Raw genomic sequence first — 7,326 nt, 5'->3', positions numbered from 1 at the left:
GTGGCTTCTGACTTCTAAAGCACAGGGTCGCTGCATGTGGCATTGCTTTGGGCACTACAGTAGTGCCATGGGAGGTGCTGCAGGAGTGTCGTGGGTGTGTGGGAACAGAAGTGAGGCAAGGCAGATGTGCATGGAGCAGGCAGGAGCCAAAGAGCTGCATGCCCCTGGAGTAGCTGCATCCCAGTGCTACTGCAGGGTGCAGAACCCCTTCCTGTGGTATAGGAGAGCCCTTGTAGGAGGTCGCTGTGGGGTGGTGTACCAACAGCACATGTGTTTCCTCCTTGGGCTGGGGTCTGGCCTGTGTGAGAGGACAACTGCTGTTGGAGGTTGTGGGTGCTGTATGTGAAAGAGTTGTGCTGATGTGATGACACAGACAAAGTGCTGCAGCACACAGCAATGGCTGGAAGGGGTTCATTAAAACTCTTTCAACCTTGACCCAACTCAGGAAGTCATCAAAATGTGTGCAGGGCTCTCTGCCCAAATCTGCGGCACAAAGGTGAGACATGTCTTGTCCAGGCACTTAGGTGGTGCTGATTTCAAGATGAAGCAAATCTTGTCTCTCTAGTGGCCAGTTATTCAGAGAGACAGCACTGGAGGAATGATGTGGCTGGACAAAGCCACAGCTGACCTGATAATTCCATGTGTCTGTATCTGCTTGTACCGAGCCCTGCAAATAGGCTTACTCTGCCACGCTCTGCAGCCTTTGCTGTCTCCCGGTGTCATTCGGAGGTGTCTTGCCTGGTCACCATGTGCTGTAGGGTGCTGTAGGAGATGAGGATCTTTTGTTTGTGCTGTACATCCTGCTTGTTTTCACATTTGGCGAACATGATCATCTCTGGCTTGCAGAGAGCAGAGTCCCATCTGGCCAAGCAGCTCAGCCCTGCAGCCAGTCTTTCAGCTTCTTCTCTCAAGGACTCAAAGATGTACACAAATACATCTAATTATAACCTGCTTTCCGTGGCTGCCGCACCAGTCTCATAGCCCCAAGTGTGACAGTGCCTAGAGCTTGGTACAAGGTCATTGATCAGTGGCCTTTCAGGGCTGGGAACAGGGGTGGATTTTGCTCGCCCCCAGAACCCTGCTCTGTGGAAAGGGCAAACATCATGAATTTGACACCACAGCTAGACACTTCTTCCTGGAGGGAAGAGGGGAGCTGATAAAGCAGTTCCCTGCATGCCAGGCAGGATGAGAAGTCCTTCCCTGACTCTCTGTCCCTTGAACATCTGTCCCAAGCCAGGTCACTTGAAGCGTCAAAGAGGGGAAGAGATGGCTCTCAGTTTAGCAAACTCTGAAGTGCACTGGGGAGATGGTGGCGTGATGTCAATCACATCCTTCCTAGCCTGCAAGGAGTCCAGGGAAGACAAAATGCTTCTAGACTGTGTCTCCTTCCCCTGAAAAGCCAGTTGTGCTTTGGGTTAGTGAATCCCAGGCAGCCAGTGTCATTGTCAAGTGACACTGTCCCCTGTCTGCCAGCAGCATCCTTCATGACTTGGGCAACAGTGGGCTGCACGGTCACAAACCAGAGGCACTGTGCAGTGGGGAGATGACAAGTCTCTGACTGATGTTTAAGGGCTTTGTAGTCACTGCCCTGGGCACTGGAAAGCAGAAATAAATACAAAATAGGGGAGGAGAACGATGCATGAAAAGCTAGATGGACCTAGCTGAGCAGGAGAAGCACAAGGTGGAACAGAAAGACGACCAGAGAAAAATATCTATAAACCAAAATGCTTCTCTGTGATTTTGCAAAGCCATGCACTAAACTTGAGGCTTGATACGTCAGTGATCTATAAAAGGCAAGCAATGTTGCAGGAGAGCCATTGAGGTCAATCAAGACAAAAGAACTGAGGCTGATGGCTTAGAGACCCTCTACTGCTACCCAAGCAGAGCAGTCCAATGTCAGAGATCAGCGTGGCCAAAGGCATCCACCTCATGTGGATGGGAAAACTGAGCCCCACACTCTCTTTGCAGCACTCTGAAAGGAGGACTGAGGTGCAAGTGTTGTACCCCACTTATGAAGCAGTTCTGTTCTGTGCAGGCACATTGAAGAATGGCAAACAGATGGAATGGAGAAAAGCAGCAGGTGTGAGAGGAACCACCAGAGGCTTTTCTGCTGCCTTTGTATTCCTTAAGAGCTCAGCCCTGGTTTAATCCTGTGTGCAAGGCACCAACACTACAGGGTGCTGAAGACTGTGAGGTGCAACTGGGGTGACAGTTGGTCCAAAACCAGGGAGATGGTACACATCAATAAGGCGTGGCCTGGAGCACAGCAATGGGAAGCATCTGTTTCCACATGCATGAGTAAGAGTATGGTCTGTGCAATGGAGAGGGAGAATTTAAAACTTCCTTGGGTCTTTACACTCCCATGGGAGATGACTGCCATGGGTTGTGTTGCTGCAAGGAGTAACTGAAGAGATATAAAGAGTTCCATATGTAACCAGGCTCTCCAGAGCAGACCCATCTATGTGAACTCATGTGAAGACAGCTTTCCTTTTTCCTTTCTCCCTTCCTCTCAGTGTAGCGAGCAGGATAAGAGAATGGGCTTTTTCCCTTCCCCAGAAGCACTCTGCCCAGCCAGTGCATGAAGCAGATCTCTCTTCCAGGTCCCGTTTGGTAACTCCCAGATTGCCAGAAATCATTAACAGAGAGAGATTATCCAGCCCCCATTTGCACATAGGAATATCACTGTGGGAATTCTCAGGGACACTAGCTGTTACCCTGACTGGTTCCCTGCAAGGAGGCTCTGCCCCAGAGGGCAGGGACAGGTCCTTGGGAGACTTTCTTGGCTTGGCTGTGTTTTTTCTGGTTGCCTTTAACCCAGCAAGTAGATGCTGTGCCAGGTACTTGGTGGGAAGGTGCTGCAAGAACTTGGGACATAGAGGGTGGGCTTATCTGGGGGCAGAGGAATGAGACCTAAACATTCCATTGGGAAAGGGTGGGAGTAAGGAGAGCTGGGCCCTGACAACTCTTCCAGCTGCGTTATCAGACTGCAATCAGATGCTTCAGCAGCTCCTTTCCCAGCATAGGACACTCAGCCAGGCATCAAGTCATCTTGCTGCAGACTCCTGGCATCAAACAGAGCCATTAAGCACAAGGAAAGAGAACACTGCCCAGGCCAGGCTGTGGTGACATCCATTGTTCCCTGTAGTCCCTGGATGGAGTAGGCTGTGCTTTTGAGAGAGCAGAGATGTGTTTCCTTGCTGGTTCAGGCAGGACAGCTGGTGCTGCTCATGGTGAACTGAAGCTTCAGTGTCCCCCTCCCAGCTCTCGGGTCTGACAGCTGTTGGGCAGCATCATCACTGGAGGAGTCTCAGCAGCTCACAGGGCCAAGGAGGCAAGGATGTCTGTATGCTGCCTCTGCCAGGCTCTAATGACTGAGCAGGGAGGAGAGGGAAGGCAGGATCTGGCTGGGCCGAATCGTTGGGTCTGCGCCACAGACCCTGGCTGCCTTCAGCCAATATCATTCCCCCATTTGCTTACTAAATAATTGAGCAGGTTTTCTATTAAGCCTCCTTTGGAGTGAGCTAATGGACTGGCGTTGGCCAGAGCTGGTGTCAGGATCTTGGTGAGAGTGAGCGGCAGCGAAAAAGGTGAGGCCTGAAGGTGAGGCTGTGGTCCCTTGTGTGTGAGGGTGCACTGTAATTAGAACTGGGCATATAGGTTGGAATGGGCTTTGTGGGAAGTGAGTGGCCATCCCAGGGTGGAGATGAGCTGTGTTGTGCCAGGGCTTGGCCACTGCCCTGCTCCTCAGGCTTCCCCCGTGCCCCATGGACATGGACACCATCCCCTGAGAGGCAGGGACGTGGTGCTCTCAGTGTGAGGCTGGAGGGTTAGGGCACAGGCAAGGAGCCAACAAACCGGTCTGCAGTGAACTGTACAGGACAAGTCCCAAACAATCTTCACGGTGCATCTCCCAGGGAGGTCTGCCCAAAAGATGGAGAAGACAGGTGGGAAAGCTCTGTGCTTACCAGGAATGTGGTGGTACCAGCCATGAGAGCACAGGACAGGGTTGCTGGTTCAGAAACAATCACACTGTGCTAGTGGGATGCTGAGCAGGAGCCAGTGGGACCTGCCAGAAGGAGCAGCACTGGACTGATGTGGTGTTGAGATAATTCTGTCTGGGCTTCTGCACTCTTCTCCTTTGCTCACTATAGATGGGTGCAGAGGGATGGACTGGCAGGAGGGAGGAGACCGAGGTTTCCTGGACAGAAGTAACATGTGAGCAGAATAGTGAGGAAGCACAAGACTGGGTGAACGAGGCAGACTAAGCAGACTCTGCTCAGTTACTAGATGATTTTGGTATCACCTCCACTGGAAACATTACAGAAGATCCTAGTCTGCAGGTTCCTAAACAGGTTGGCCACCTGGCAGTGCTCAAGCACTACTGGGACTGGGGGGACTTGGTTGGTCCCCCTGAACGTAGTAGTTTTCTGCATAGTTTTCTCATAGAACCTGTAATTACTGATCACTTAAACATCCATGCTCCTTCAACTCATGTTGATGAGTAAGATTGTGGTGGAAGGAGGGGCAGGAGTAGACATGTCTGAGTCTGAAGACTCAGAAAATGAGTGGTACTCCAGTCTTGCCATGTGTAACACAACAGGGTGAGTGTGAGCCTGAGGATGGAGGAATGACCAGCACAGACCTAGGGTTCACAGTTACAAAGGAGTCTGGTCTAACTGATCTTACAGTTTTTACAAGCTGGCATCTCCAAACACTGCATCCTGAGCAGTGGGACTGCCAGGGCTGGGCTCTCCCAGCCCCTCAGGTCTGTTGGCCACATGCTGCGAGGTAGGAACTGCATCGTGCTGCTCAGCACCAAGCTTTGCTGCTTTGAGCTCTTTGGAGCATCATAAGGAAAGGATCCAGGACCAACCATGTTCATCATGTGTCCATCCCTGGTGGCAGGAGGATAGGCAGGGACTGGCATTCAGCATGCCTGCATTGGCCTGGCTGAGGTGTGAAGTGCCAGGAGTGCCAGGAGTCAGCATTGGAGGCTGGTCCCCAAAACTAGTCCTTATCCCAAAGCTAGTCCTTGTCCCCACGCACGCAGGCACAGGTCCCTGCTTTGTGCTGACCCATTGCTTTACCCTCCAGAGTAAAGGAGCAGGAGAGTGGTTTGGCAGGGAGCCAGGGTTGTAGTGGTGCAGACGGCTGCCAAGGGAGGACAGTGTATTCCTTGGGGAACAGCCATTAGGCTCTCCATCTCCTGCCTGTTAGAGATGCTGTGCTCCTGGCTATGTTTTTGCTTGCTAAGATGTTCTGCCTTTTAGGCTGCTTAATGAACTGCTTTGACAGTTTGAACTGCCTTCCCTTGCTCGTTGGAGCAGCAATGTGGTGTGGGTCCTTTCCGAGCATCAGGAAGGTGTGAAAAGCTGCAGCAGGATTTTCCTTGGTGAAGGCAGTAGAATCCCTTGTGGGCAGCACTGCTACAAACCTCAGATACACCGTCCCCGGCAGAACAGGGCTCAGCCTTCCTGCAGGGATAGCAAAATTGCAGCCAGCCTAGAAGAGCTCTCCTGGTCTTCTCCATGCTGGTGTGTCCCTGGAGAGGCCCCCGCAAGCTTTTCTTACCATTTCTTGGCTTGAGCTTTCCCCAATCTTCAGTTGTTATCCTCAGGTGAGGATGCAGGAGCATTAATGCCTGGAAAGGTGGTGTTGGCACCAGGAGAGGGGAAGGTTTGCAAGGAGACACCCACTCTGGATGCTGGAGCCTAGAGCTTTACCCTTCCTTTTGGAGGAAGAGGTGGTGCTTAGATGCAACATGGGCCACGCTCAGGACAGTGCCGTTGTACGGTTTGGACCTGGGCCCTCTGAGCTGGACTCTTCTTTCCCAGATGTTCCCAGGGCAAATTCAAGTCATCCTTCCCACGTGATCCCTGTCTGGGTGCAAAGCCAGGGAATGGCAGCAGCTTAGCTTCATCCTCAAGGGGCCACTCACCTATCTGTCTGGCACCAACACACCTCGTCACCCTCTGGCAGCATGGCCGACACAGCGTCCTGGGCTTGTCAGAACGCTGTGCTAATGCAGGCTGGCAGGGCCCGCCGTGGCGGGTGTAGGGCAGTGAGGGCACAGGCCAGCAGGGCCTGTCGCTCCACATCCCATCGCCTTCCCCAGCCACTGAGCAGGGCCGCGGGGCACGTGGCACCAGGGCACGTATCGCACGGAGCTGCGCACAACGGCAGTGTCAGGAGGGTGCTGGGAAGCTGCAGCTGGCTCAGGAGAGCTGCTCTCCCAAATGCTCTCTCCTCCTTGGATGGGGGGTTGAGAAGCAGTTTAGACAAGTTCTTTGGACACAGTTGAGTTTTTACTGAGAAAAAGGCTGCTTGTTTCATGGCTGAAAACGTTGAAGGATGGGTGCTAGTGCTGTACCAATGCTGCAGGGACCTTCCCCTCTCACCAGCCACAGGGCTGCCAGCAGCTCTTTGTGCTGGAGCTGCAGGTCTGTGAAGGGTCCTGGTCCCTATCTGCTACCCAGGTTCTGTCTTGAGCTGTGCTCCTGCCTGCAGGGTGGCCTGACATGCCCTAGGCTGCAGGTGACAGACACATTCTCCTGCTCTGGCTGTGATTCTTGTGGCTGGCAGATAGGTGGGATACCCTAATCCCTCTGTGGGATCAGGCAGGTGTTGTGGGGGCAGAGCCGCTCTCTGAAACAAGCTGATGCAAGCCTGGGTGCCAGGGAAGGCAGTGCAGGTTGCAGTGAGGTGGGGGCTCCATCCACAGGGAGCACTGGGACTCAGCTAAAGGCAGGGCCAGTCCCATCCCGAGCAATGCCTCTCCACTGCATCTAAACCCTGCTTGTCCCTTCTGGGGGCTGGATATGTGCTTGTGTCCATCAGTGCTGCTCCCTCTCCAGCTCCTAGGCATCACTTTGGGGACCCGCCTTCCTAGGGACAAACCACTGGATACTCTTCTCACACCAGTCCCAGGCCGCTAGCTCTGCCCAGCACATTAAAACCCCTCACTGAGGCCACCCGAGCAGCACTTAATGGGAACAGAGGCTGCAAACCACTGGATACTCATCTCACACCAGCCCCAGGCCGCCAGCTCTGCCCAGCACATTAAAACCCTTCACTGAGGCCACCCGAGCAGCATTTAATGGGAGATACTCTTCTCACACCAGTCCCAGGCCGCTAGCTCTGCCCAGCACATTAAAACCCCTCACTGAGGCCACCCGAGCAGCACTTAATGGGAACAGAGGCTGCAAACCACTGGATACTCATCTCACACCAGCCCCAGGCCGCCAGCTCTGCCCAGCACATTAAAACCCTTCACTGAGGCCACCCGAGCAGCATTTAATGGGAACAGAGGCTGCCAGTGCAAATCCT

The sequence above is a fragment of the Acanthisitta chloris genome, unplaced genomic scaffold (genome assembly GCF_000695815.1).
Source record: "Acanthisitta chloris isolate BGI_N310 unplaced genomic scaffold, ASM69581v1 scaffold33083, whole genome shotgun sequence".
In the NCBI taxonomy this organism is placed as follows: domain Eukaryota; kingdom Metazoa; phylum Chordata; class Aves; order Passeriformes; family Acanthisittidae; genus Acanthisitta; species Acanthisitta chloris.
This window is presented reverse-complemented; position numbering follows the sequence as displayed.